Source organism: Hypanus sabinus, chromosome 17, assembly GCF_030144855.1.
Source record: "Hypanus sabinus isolate sHypSab1 chromosome 17, sHypSab1.hap1, whole genome shotgun sequence".
Taxonomy (NCBI): domain Eukaryota; kingdom Metazoa; phylum Chordata; class Chondrichthyes; order Myliobatiformes; family Dasyatidae; genus Hypanus; species Hypanus sabinus.
This window is the reverse complement of record NC_082722.1, coordinates 7,828,642-7,841,926: the sequence shown is the minus strand read 5'-3', so window position 1 is coordinate 7,841,926 and position 13,285 is coordinate 7,828,642. Positions and strand designations below refer to the sequence as shown.

General features: G+C 44.2%; 1 protein-coding gene across 2 annotated transcripts in view; it reads left to right on the top strand.

Moving 5' to 3' along the window:
* Positions 1-13,285, top strand: part of vac14 (vac14 homolog (S. cerevisiae)) — a 496,659-nt gene that overhangs the window by 267,308 nt on the left and 216,066 nt on the right. The window lies entirely within an intron of this gene.

Genomic DNA, 13,285 nt, shown 5'->3' with positions numbered 1-13,285 from the left:
ACGATGAGAACAGGATGAATGTTTGGAATTGTGTCCTTGCCCGTGTGGACCACCAAGGTGATGTCGGCATCAATTGGATGAGCAAGGAATCAGACTGCCAAGTTTGTTTATGGAAGCAGGCCAGCCGTACTTGAGAATAGTTGAGCCTGGAAGTAATAAGAGTGTGGATGAGAGTTTCTCTCAGCTGACAAGTGAGTGTTGAGTAAGTGGAGAAGGTATCAGTGCAGTTTGGCTGTCAACTCCATTACTACAGTTTACACAATAGCTGTGTGTTCTGTTTCTCCAGTCTCCACAGGAGTCAAAGTTTGAGATGGGAACTGACTACACAAACCTAACAGAATCAATAACAGTACACATCAGAGTCCAAACATTTTATCACTGTGTATCTACTGCCAACTCCCACATTTATTCAGAGCTAAATCAAAACCATCGTCCAGACTCCTCTAGTTGCTTTTCTTTGGCTGCCATTTTGTACTGATTCTGTCAATCAAAATTGTGACATCCTTGTAAGAACTAGCAATTATGTTGTGTCTTTCATGTTCTCGGCTCGGCACAGCACATCCCAGCCACAAATTTCAATTTTAATGTGATCACTGCTCTATAGGCATACACAGCAGCCAATTAGCAGGTAGCTTGATCCCACTTGTAGCAAATGATGCAACCAGCAGATTTATCTATGTTGATAGTTTTTTTTCACTGGCTCAACATCAATGTCAAAGTCATCTGGATTAGATGCTCAATTGTGGTCTGCTGTGTATAAAGCAGGACGAGGTGTAGGTGTATACGCATGACTAATGGTGTCGTTATATTTCAAAATAATTCTGTGATCTCTAATCTTGTTCACTAATAGCCCACTTGTTTGTAGAGTAAATAACAACTCCCATAATTCTGAGACCTGATCTTGAGATTTTGCTGACATTAATTACCATGATGCATTTTGCTGTGGCATTACACAGGCTGCCGCACAAGGGAAGGGCACTCAGAGTTGAGGACTGATTAACTGAAGAGCTGTCAAGTGAATTTTATACATCACTCTGTTAAACACCAGATTCCTCATCTTTCTCCTGCTAGGCAATGATAGAATATATCCACCACTTTCCTTGTCCCCTCAACAGAGCTCCCCTTCTTCTTGTCTCTTCAGACTCTTCACTCTCTTTCCTTTGCACCCCCATCAGTCACAACCCCACATCTGTGTGTCCCCCCCATTCCTCATACACATCTCCCTCCCTTCATACCCCCTCCACTATGTCCTTTGTCCTCTCCCCTACCCCCTGTGGATCCAAGATGGCAGAACAATTAGTTTTTTTTAACATCTTTTGTTGGAACAAGTAGGTAAAATGTGTTTTTAAAGTCCTGCCAGCTATGCACAATTAACAGACAGCTTTAATAACAGAAAGGAAATGTTGGGGAGACCCATAAAAACACAAAATGCTGGCAGAACTCAGCAGGCCAGACAGCATCTATGGGAGGAGGTAGTGATGACGTTTCGGGCCGAGATCCTTCATCAAGAGTGAACATACATAGGATGTTGGGGAGACCCAACCTATTTTGAAAATGTTCAAATTCGGATTTAGATTGTACAGTACATTGAAATGCCTGGTTTGCATTAACAACCAACACACCTGTATCGATGTGCTGGGGGCAGCCCACAAGTGTCACCACACACTTTGGCACCCACATAGCATTCCCACAGTGCCTGGCAGAACAACACAGAACACAACAAAACAACAAGAAGCAAAATAAGGCCTTTTACTCCCTCCCACCCACTCATACACAGTGAAAATCCTGAAACTCTGGTCTCCACACATTGGCCATCGGGCTTCAACTTCCAGGCTACCAATTGAGCTTTGGGCTCGGATTTTCGGTATTGACTCCCAGAGCAGCCCATAACAGGACCCAAACTCCAAGCTCGAATCTTGGGCTTGGTGGCTGACCAACCTTCGTGCCCCCTCATGCTTCCTGTTTGCACAGATACCTAGCTGCTGGCCTTTGAGCACGGAGTGGAGGTCTGGCCTGCGGATGTCCCTCATTACCCATTTGTGTCACTGGACTCTAGCACTCTTAAGCTTGCTGAAGAATTGACACTAGGCCCTCAATTTATTGGTGCCTTCAGATTTCTCAGACTATAGAAGGTTGCAGTTAAGTTTACACAAGCTTTATGCTTATTTGTCTGCAGCTCTCACCTGCCCATCAATACTCCCGATGATCACACCTAAACCACAGCCAATTATTGTATCAATCTACATGCCATTGGCATGTCGGAGGAACCTACAGTCACAGATAATGTGTAATCTCTGCACTAGATATCGGGGGAAGTAGCTGTTCCTGTAACTTTGAGACAGCAGTACTAACTGCTGCACTAGTGTCTTAGGAAGAGCCAAGATGGCATATGAAAGTTCATTGCTGATACAGAATGGCTGGGGTAGTAAGTTGCAGGGATTTTTAAAGTGATATTGACAGGGTAACATGAATGGTGGGGGGTGAATGGCGTAAAAGGAAACAAACGAAAATGCTGGAAGAACTCAGCAGGTCAAAGGGAATATGCACTCGACATTTCAGGCTGAGACCCCTCATCAAGGTCCTGTTCAAGTGTCTCAGCTCAAAACGTCAACTGTATATTCATTCCCCTTCATAGTTGCTACTTGACCTGCTGAGTTCCTCCAGTATTTAGCGTGAGTTCCTCTGCTTTCCCAGCAATTTGCCCAATCTCCTGTGTTTATTAAGGGGGTTGAGTTTGGTAGATACAATAAAAAATAAAATATCATTTAACTTGTTGAAACTACTGGACACTGGTCTTGATGTGTGCTCATGCATAAAACAACGGTAGCGTGGAAGTGCACTAATAATTGCAAAAACAAATGGGTGTATGATGACTCATTAGAGCACAGGGGTGGTGAGGGTCCACACTAGACCGGTTAATTTTGAAAACGCCGGTTTCGCGTAAAAACGATAGGCGTCCACAGTATGAGTTTTTAAAAATATCTCTATCCATATTGAAACGGAGATTTCGGCGAATCTCCTCCTACTGCGCATGCACAGGACACATCTACCGAAAACAAATGGCATGTTTGGTGTCGAATCTTGCCGTAAAAGTGTGTGTTTGTGTAGTTACAGGCTAGAAAAATTTTAAATGATGGACAGCTGTTGGCTTTCACGCAGGGGAACTTAAAAGTAAAAAAAACAAATACTGAAGCGTGCGGAGGCAACCGACAGGGAGTTCACGGACAGATTGACCCGGCTGACGACAAACATTGAAAAACTGACGAACTCTGTTGCATTAATAAAGCACCCTGTTAAATGTATAGAACATGTCTGCATCAGTGTTATCTTGTATTTCCATACAATGTTACATTAGGCTGTTACACATCTATTGTCAGAGAAGTACTTGCATAAATAGGTAAACCACCTTCATACAAGCAAGGACAGAAAACAGGGCAAAGTGAGTATACTTATTTATTCAGTAAGTTATGGGTCAAAGTATTTGGTGAGTACATTTCTAACTCTTCTGGTGTCAGTTTCGTTGCCGTCTGTTCTGAAATTGTTAGGTTGTGTTCAAGAAAACAATGAAATAGCGCACTGCCGTTTGACAGTGTTTTCAGAAGTCTCCGGTTACCCTGTCCACACTGATCAGGCCAATCTGGCATTTTCAAAAATACACACTTTGGAGAGCGTTTCTGAAAAGCTCCGGCTTCGGGGGACGAAAATACCGTTTTAATGTGGACGAAGGGCAAAAACGAAGAGAAAAAACTTTGGTTACGGATTTATCCGGTGTCGTGTGGACGTAGCCTTAGTGTGAAGTGCAGAGGCTCCAGTTAAAGCAGAGACGCTGTTCCTTGAGTATCATTTGAACAATGCCAGAGGTGAGCCTGTGATAATAACAGGCTCAGCGTCGCGGTTCAAAATGTGAGACACTGGAATCTGGAGCTGAGAAAACACCAAACTGCTTCAGCAACTCAACAGAGTAGGCAACATCTATTTGAAGGGGAATGAATTGTAAATCTTTCGGATCAAAACCTGAAACAACAACAGCTGCCCCACCCCAATAAGTGCTGATCTGCCCACTGAGTTCCACACAGTAACTTGTGCTACAACATCTGAGTCTGTAGAGAAAATGACATTATGAGCACTAAACTGTATAGATGGCAGCTTGTAAACTAACTTTAACCAGACTAACACTGGCATATACCTCATTTCAAATAGAAAGTGCATCTGAAAGTAAAAAAAAATTGTTTTTTTGTTGCTGGATCATTATCTTTGATTCAGCTTCTTTAACTTTAAAAAAGGATGAAAATAAAAACTACTTTGCTGTGTTTGCATAATGTTGTATAGTGAAGAAGCCAGATGTGAAAATTTCCCTGCAGACTAGAAGTTAATTAGAAACTGTGGCATAACGGGAGAATTCAGTCTGGTCAAAGACTGAGGGTGTGAAGAGGTGGTTGCCCAAGGGAGCAAGTGTCTGGTTCCTGGATGAGATTACTGGCACACTTCCCGCACCATTCAGTGGGAACAATGCAACCTCTTGGGACCCTAAGCCATTCAAGCCAAGAATCCTGGATTGACTTCTTGAATCCCTCCTGCCGGTAGAGGCAAAATGGAAGCTGTGGTAGGTCAAGGGGTCGAAGCTTAATTGGACAGTGTTAACTCCCATCTATCTTTCAGTCCCTATGAATGGTCTGGACTAAAAACATCACCTGTCCATTTCCTTCCCACAGATGCTGTCTGACCCTCTAATTTCCTCCAGCATCTTGAGCAACAAACACAAGATACTGGAGAAACACCGCACATCAGGCAGCATTCATGGAGAGAACAGTCGACATTTCGGGCTGAGACCCTTCATCAAGACTGGAAAGGAAAAGGGAAGAAGCCGGCTTAAGAAGGTGGGGGGAGGGGAAGAACAAGTTGGCAAGTCTCCAGCATCGTGATTGAATGCTATTCCCCGACTGGAAACTGTCTACTATAAGACTTTGCCTGAGAGCAGCAATGGCCAGAGCTGTATTAGCAGATATACTTGAATTACCTTCTGATTTTGAATGATCCAATATATTACTGCAGTGCTGCTGAGTTCTGTAGAACTGTAGATAAAAGGTGGGATGGAACAGGTTAAATATCAATGTGAATATGGTTGGAAAGAACAAAGCAAGAGCACGCAGTCAAAGTATCCACATGCTGCAGTTGTATAGAAGCTTTCACGTTTTCGATTCTCAAGGTGATAACTTCATTCACCTCAAGACTGAAAATGCATTCAATTTCAAAGACTCTACAACTCATGCTCTCCGTATTGTTTATTTATTTATTTATTGTTTGCTTTTTTTTTATTTTCACAGTTTATCTTTGGCACATTGGTTGTTTATGTGTAGTTTTTCATTGATTCTATTGTACTTCTTTGTTCTACTGCGACTGCCTGCAGGAGAATAGTGTATGGTGACATGCATATATTTTGATAATAAATTTACTTTGAACCTTTGAAAGCATTTTACAGCCAATGAGAACTATATGATGTTCTTTGAAGTTTGGAAAAGGTGAAAGTCAATTAATTTGCACAGAATGATGTACAACCTGGCATAAAAACAAAGATTCTGGATGTCGGGCAGCACCTGTGGAGAAACAGATAGTGGAGCTGCCTCACAGATCTAGTGACCTGGGTTTGACCCTAACCATTAGGTGATTTGTGGAGCTTGCACCTTCTCCATGATTGTGTGAATCTGATGGGGCATTGAGTAGAAGAGTTGGGACGTAATAATTCAATTGCACAAGATGTCGTGGGACAACATTTGCAATATTGCATGTAGTTTCGGTCACCCAGTTAAAGGAAAGATGTCACTAAATGGAAAGGGTCAGAAAAGATTCATGAGGATGTTATGACGACTAGAGGGCTCAAGTTATAAGGACAGACTAGATAGACTGGGACTATGTTCCCTGGAGTGTAAGAGGCCAGGAGGTGATCTTATGGAGGTTTATAAAATCATGTAGGGTCATAGATAGAGTGTATGGTCGGACTTTTCTTTCCCAAGTTAGGGGAGACTAAAGCAATAGGAAGTAGGTTTAAGGTGAAAGGAGAAAGATTTCAATGGGCCCTGAGAGATGAGGTTTTCAGAAAGTTATGGTATATGGAATGAGCTACCAGAGGAAGTGGTAGAGGCAGGTACAATTACAACGTTTTCATCAATAGAGAAGGTTTTGAGGGATATAAGTCAAAGGCAGACAAATGGACTAACTCGGGTTGACAACTTAAAAGGGTCTGCTTCCCTTGCTGTATAACTCTGACTATAATATGTAAGTAAGTAAGCTGTGAATATTTCAGGTCATTGATCTTTCATCATCCATATTATCTAACCAATACATTACCAACATTTCTCTCTCAGGCTGAATATCAGCAGCATTTTGTATTTATTTCAAAATTTCAGCATCTGCAGTTGTTCTTCTAAATAAAGTTGATAATTTATTTTAATTAATCAATGTAGAAAATGCAAATAAACTTCAAATCAAGTGCCAAATGTGTATGAGCCCTTTGATTGGAGTCAGATCTGTTTAACTGCTGGTTGGGGAATAAATATTGATCAGAAATTTGTATAGTATGAGGATCATTTTCCCTCTCCTGAGAGGGTAGCTGAGGGTTTGGGCTAACGTGACTGAACAAAGTAGATTTTGACACTGAATAACTACATCATAGTCCCTTGTTGATCTGTGTTGAAGCCTCTGGCTGAGTTTGCTGCCTTATCAAGTCAGTTGGTCTGTAAGTTCTTCCATCTCAGCTTCCCTCTGCACTGAGTGGTTGTCTATTGTGGCTAATTTCAGGGACAGACAATCTGCAAGTAGTCATTGCGTGGTTCAAGCATCGGTTTGCTGAAGTATCATCAGAACTGTCAGCATCTAGATGTGGTCCTCACATCAATCATGCTCTTTAATTTCTGGATGTTTTCTGTCCTGATTCAGACAGGGTCATAGAATTACACACCACAGAAGCAGGCCGGTAGCATCAAGCACCCAGTTATACTCCTTGTTCAGTTCCAGCTCAGTTTTAAATGTTTTTAACAGTTTTGTGTGGGGGGGGGGCGGTTGTGGGGTGGTTTTGTGGAGAGGGAAAAGAGTTAGGGGTCAGGTCAGGGTTTAGAGGCAGTCGTGGGGCAATTAGAGACCAGGTTAGAGAATCCAAATCAGAGTCCGTCTAGAGACTGGGAGCCAAAACAAAAATGGCCTGTCATGGGTTAGAGGACTGTGTATATGTAGAGGAACAGGTCTTGTTCTGCTGTTGTATGGATGTTCGTTGTGTTCGGTTTTGTTAGGCTGAGCATTGTGAGCATGCTCTGTTGGTGCCAGAATGTGTGGTGACACTTGTGGACTGTCCCCAGCACATCCTTGGGTGTGTTCGTTGTTAGTGCAAGTGATGCATTTCACTCTGTTTCAATGTACACATGATGACCATGAATATACTCATGTTAACAGATTTTATCCAACCCAACAACTCTCTTCCCCACCCCCACCCCCCACAAGCCACTTACACAGTTAACTTACCAACCTGCACATCTTTCCAGTCACAAAGAGAACATGCAGACTCCACACAGACAACAGTGGAGGTCATTACTGAATCTGGGTTACTGAGGCTGTGAGGCAGCACCTCTATCACCCAGATGCCCAATGAGGACTTGCCACTTGCAGATGCACTACTTCCAAAAATGTTCTGTCTTTTTTGCGTGGTACAAGACACACGCCTCTTAACAATTCTGCCAGGTGGGGAAGGAGAGGGTTGCCTGACACAGAAAGGAATGCAGTGCAGCACGTTGTTTGAAGGATTTTGTGTGATATCTAGAATTGAAAGAATAGAGCAATTATAATAGAAGTGATAGGTGTATCTGCATGCCTCAGTAAAGCAGCCAGCATAATCATAGACCCCCACCCTCCCTGACCGTTCTCTCCTCTTCCATTGGGCAGAGGAAAGAAAAGCCTGAAAGCACATACACTAGGCTCAAAGACAGCTTCTATCCCACTATCTTCAGACTCTCAAATGGACTTTTGGCCCCACAATCTTCCTTGTTAATCACTGGCCTGTGGAAAGCAGCCAGTGAAGGAGTAAAGATTTGAGGCTTTGACTCGAGAGATTCTGGCAGTTTTGGCATTTGGACTATGCAATCAAGTCAATCAAGATTTGAATAGCTCAGCAGAAAGCTGTTGATTAGACAATCAAGATTTGAATAGCTCAGACTCAGCAGAAAGCAGCTGATTGGGCAATTGAGGTCAGGTGACCAAGCAGTTTGAAAAGCTCAAACAGGTAAATAGAGGGGTAGCTCAAGCGGAGCGGCCAGTGAGTGAGCGGGCCGGTGAAGGAGTGGAGATTTGAGGCTTTGACTCGAGAGGCTTAGAAGAGACGGAGGATGAGTTTGTTCCCAGTTAGTCTTTACAATGCCTCCTGAGACGGTGATGTGCCTCCCCTGTGAGATGTGGCAGTCTTGTGGGAACTCCCCTCTCCCACAGAGTCACATCTGCCAGAAGTGCACGCGGCTGGGCGATCTGGAGCAGCAGCTGGATGACCTTCAACTCATAAGGGAGAATGAGGCAGTCATAGATGAGAGCTACAGGGAGGTAGTCACACCTAGGCTGCCGGAAGCAGGTCATTGGGTGACAGTCAGAGGGGAGAAAGCAAAGGTGAGCAGACACGTACTGCAGAGCACCCCTGTAGCCATTCCCCTGAATAATAAGTTTACCGTCCTGGATACTGTTGGTGAGGACGACCAACCAGGTGTGAGCCACAGTGGCAGGGCCTCTGGTACTGAGTCTGACCCTGTGGTGCGGAAGGATGGGACGGAGAAGAGCAGAGCTGTCGTCATTGGAGACTCTATAGTCAGGGGAGTAGACAGGAGATTTTGTGAACGTGAGAGGGACACCAGCATGGTTTGTTACCTCCCAGGTGCCAGGGTCCGGGATGTCTCTGACCGGGTGCATGACATCCTGGTACGAGAGGGAGAGCAACCAGAAGTCGTGATACATGTTTGGACCAACATCATAGGCAGGAAGAGGGATGAGGTCCTGAAGTGTGAGTTTCGGGAACTAGGCAGAAGGCTGAAGAACAGGACCTCAAGGGTGGCGTTCTCAGGATTGCTGCCAGTGCTACATGATAGTGATGGTAAGAATTGGAGGAGATGGCAGTTGAATGTGTGACTAAGGAGTTGGTGCAGGGGGCAGGGTTTTAGATTTTTGGATCATTGGGATCTCTTCTGGGGAAGGTGGGACCTGTACAGATTGGATGGGTTGCACCTGAACTCGAGGGGGAACAATATCCTTGCTGGTAGGTTTGCTAACATGGTTTGGGAGGGTTTAAACTAATTTGCAAGGGGGATGGGACCCAGAGCGATAGAACAGTGAAAGAAGTGCATGGAGTAAAGCCAGATCTAACATATAGAGAGGCTTTGAGGAAAGAGCAGAATAAAGGGTGTAAAGGTAGTAAGGTAGAAGGGCTAAAGTGTGTGTACTTCAATGCAAGAAGCATCAGGAACAAAGGTGATGAACTGAGAGCTTGGATACATACATGGAATTATGATGTAGTGGCCATTACAGAGACTTGGCTGGCACCAGGGCAGGAATGGATTCTCAATATTCCTGGATTTCAGTGCTTTAAAAGGGATAGAGAAGGGGGGAAAGGGGAGGAGGGGTGACATTACTGGTCAGGGATACTATTACAGCTACAGAAAGGATGGGTAATGTAGCAGGATCCTCTTTTGAGACAATATGGGTGGAAGTCAGGAACAGGAAGGGAGCAGTAACTCTACTGGGGGTATTCTATAGGCCCCCTGGTAGCAGCAGAGATACCAAGGAGCAGATTGGGAGGCAGATTTTGGAAAGGTGCAAAAATAACAGGGTTGTTATCATGGGTGACTTTAACTTCCCTAATATTGATTGGTGCTTGATTAGTTCCAAGGGTTTAGATGGGGCAGAGTTTGTTAAGTGTGTCCAGGATGGATTCCTGTCATAGCATGTTGACAGGCTGACTAGATCTAGTCAGATGCCATACCAGATCTAGTATTAGGTAACAAACCGGGTCAGGTCACAGATCTGTCAGTGAGTGAGCATGTGGGGGACAGTGATCACTGCTCCCTAGCCTTTAGCATTATGGAAAAGGATAGAATCAGAGAGGACAGGAAAATTTTTAATTGGGGAAGGGCAAATTATGAGGCTATAAGGCTAGAACTTGCGGGTGTGAATTGGGAAGATGTTTTTGCAGGGAAATGTACTATGGACATGTGGTCAATGTTTAAGGATCTCTTGCAGAATGTTAGGGATAAATTTGTCCCAGTGAGGAAGATAAAGAATGGTAGGGTGAAGGAACCATGGGTGACAAGTGAGGTGGAAAATCTAGTCAGGTGGAAGAAGGCAGCATACATTAGGTTTAGGAAGCAAGGATCAGATGGGTCTATTGAAGAATATAGGGTAGCAAGAAGGGAGCTTAAGAAGGGGCTGAGAAGGGCAAGAAGGGGGCATGAGAAGGCCTTGGCGAGTAGGGTAAAGGAAAACCCCAAGGCATTCTTCAATTGTGAAGAACAAAAGGATGACAGGAATGAAGGTAGGACCAATTAGAGATAAAAGTGGGAAGATGTGCCTGGAGGCTGTGGAAGTGAGCGAGGTCCTCAATGAATACTTCTCTTTGGTATTCACCAATGAGAGGGAACTTGATGGTGGTGAGGACAATATGAGTGAGGTTGATGTTCTGGAGCATGTTGAATTTAAGGAAGAGGAGATGTTGTTGTTAAAATACATTAGGACGGATAAGTCTCTGGGGCCTGATGCTGCTCCACGAGACGAGGGAAGAGATTGCTGAACCTCTGGCTAGGATCTTTATGTCCTCGTTGTCCACGGGAATGGTACTGGATGATCGGAGGGAGGCGAATGTTGTCCCCTTGTTCAGAAATGGTAGTAGGGATAGTCCTATAGACCAGTGAGCCTTACGTCTGTGGTGGAAAAGCTGTTGGAAAAGATTCTTAGAGATAGGATCTATGGGCATTTAGAGAATCATGGTCTGATCAGGGACAGTCAGCATGGCTTTGTGAAGGGCAGATCGTGACTAACAAATCTGATAGAGTTCTTTGAGGAGGTGACCAGGCATATAGATGAGGGTAGTGCAGTGGATGTGATCTACATGGATTTTAATAAGGCATTTGATAAGATTCCACACGGTAGGCTTATTCAGAAAGTCAGAAGGTATGGGATCCAGGGAAGTTTGGCCAGGTGGATTCAGAATTGGCTTGCCTGCAGAAGGCAGAGGGTAGTGGTGGAGGGAGTACATTCAGATTGGAGGGTTGTGACTAGGGGTGTCCCACAAGGATCTGTTCTGGGACCTCTACTTTTCGTGATTTTTATTAATGACCTGGATGTGGGGGTAGAAGGGTGGGTTGGCAAGTTTGCAGACAACACAAAGGTTGGTGGTGTTGTAGACAATGTAGAGGATTGTTGAAGATTGCAGAGAGACATTGATAGGATGCAGAAGTGGGCTGAGAAGTGGCAGATGGAGTTCAACCCGGAGAAGTGTGAGGTGGTACACTTTGGAAGGACAAACTCCAAGGCAGAGTACAAAGTAAATGGCAGGATACTTAGTAGTGTGGAGAAGCAGAGGGATCTGGGGCTACATGTCCACAGATCCCTGAAAGTTGCCTCACAGGTAGATAGGGTAGTTAAGAAAGCTTATGGGGTGTTAGCTTTCATAAGTCAAGGGATAGCGTTTAAGAGACATGATGTAATGATGCAGCTCTATAAAACTCTAGTTAGGCCACACTTGGAGTACTGTGTCCAGTTCTGGTCGCCTCAGTATAGGAAGGATGTGGAAGCATTGGAAAGGGTACAGAGTAGATTTACCAGAATGCTGCCTGGTTTAGAGAGTATGGATTATGATCAGAGATTAAGGGAGCTAGGGCTTTACACTTTGGAGAGAAGGAGGATGAGAGGAGACATGATAGAGGTGTACAAGATATTAAGAGGAACAGACAGAGTGGACAGCCAGCACCTCTTCCCCAGGGCACCACTGCTCAGTACAAGAGGACATGGCTTTAAGGTAAGGGGAGGGAAGTTCAAGGGGGATATTAGAGGAAGGTTTTTCACTCAGAGAGTGGTTGGTGCGTGGAATGCATTGCCTGAGTCAGTGGTGGAGGCAGATACACTAGTGAAGTTTAAGAGACTACTAGACAGGTATATGGAGGAATTTAAGGTGTAGGGGGTTATATGGGAGGCAGGGTTTGAGGATCGGCACAATCTGTGGGCTGAAGGGCCTGTAATGTGCTGTACTATTCTATGTTCTATGTTCTGATCTTGAACTTCATCATTTATCAACAGTGTGTCTTTCAGTGGTTTTTCCAAAGTCACTCGGTTACCTTATTCTAACTCAATGCACTGTGTAATGATATGATCTCTGTCAACAGTATGCAAGATAAGCTTTTCACCATATCTTGGTATATCTGATAATAAGCCAACACCAATATTTTGACCACAATCTCATGGAAGTTTCCTTCCTAAATATTCTTCTGGTCAGTGAGTGCTGAGCTAACAAATTCTGATGACAAAGCACAAAACGGCAAAGCAAGCAGCACGGCAGAGGATGTGACGTGTGCCCAGCTGGACAATAAGAAACAAGCACTTGGAAAAACATGTCGGTTACAATTAAATCTGATATCAAGTCAAGCAAGGAGTGGAGCTAAAACTAAATAGCACTACTAAGAAGCTTCCAATTGGCAGATAGTGTAGGCAGTTGTTTCTTTGAAGATTCCATGAGGGAGTCATTCTGTTAATAGTATGGATGAGAGTTCCTTCAGTCAGCACGTAGTACATTTGTGAGGGCATTCTGACAGACACTCACTGCATGCTTTATATCTGCAGTGGGATTAAATTGAAGTGTAAATCCATCAACCCATCGGAGCTCGTAAAGCATGTAATGTGAGATTGAATTGCGTGGGAGTTAGCAGCATTGATGAGCTGTTTCACCAATGCGCTTCACAGTAATACAGGCTTAATGCAAGGAACGAGGTCTGCTCCTGTGTTCTCTGATAGGGCACTGCTTAAAAAGGCAGCAAAGGATTCTTCTCCAGTGATCAGATCCCTTTGTATTTTGAAGGTGAAACCCAGCGTGGGGAAAGGAAAGACTGCTCCACTCCTCACCTCTGCTGCCACAGAGTCGCAGTCTCAAAACTGACCCCAGTCTGCTTCTCATTTCCCGCTCTCCATTGAGAACCCAGATCTGTGCCACTTGCATGACTCCAGTCGTAAAACCCTCCCCTTGTGATAGTTCTGCGTTAACTGTTATTCCTTTTAT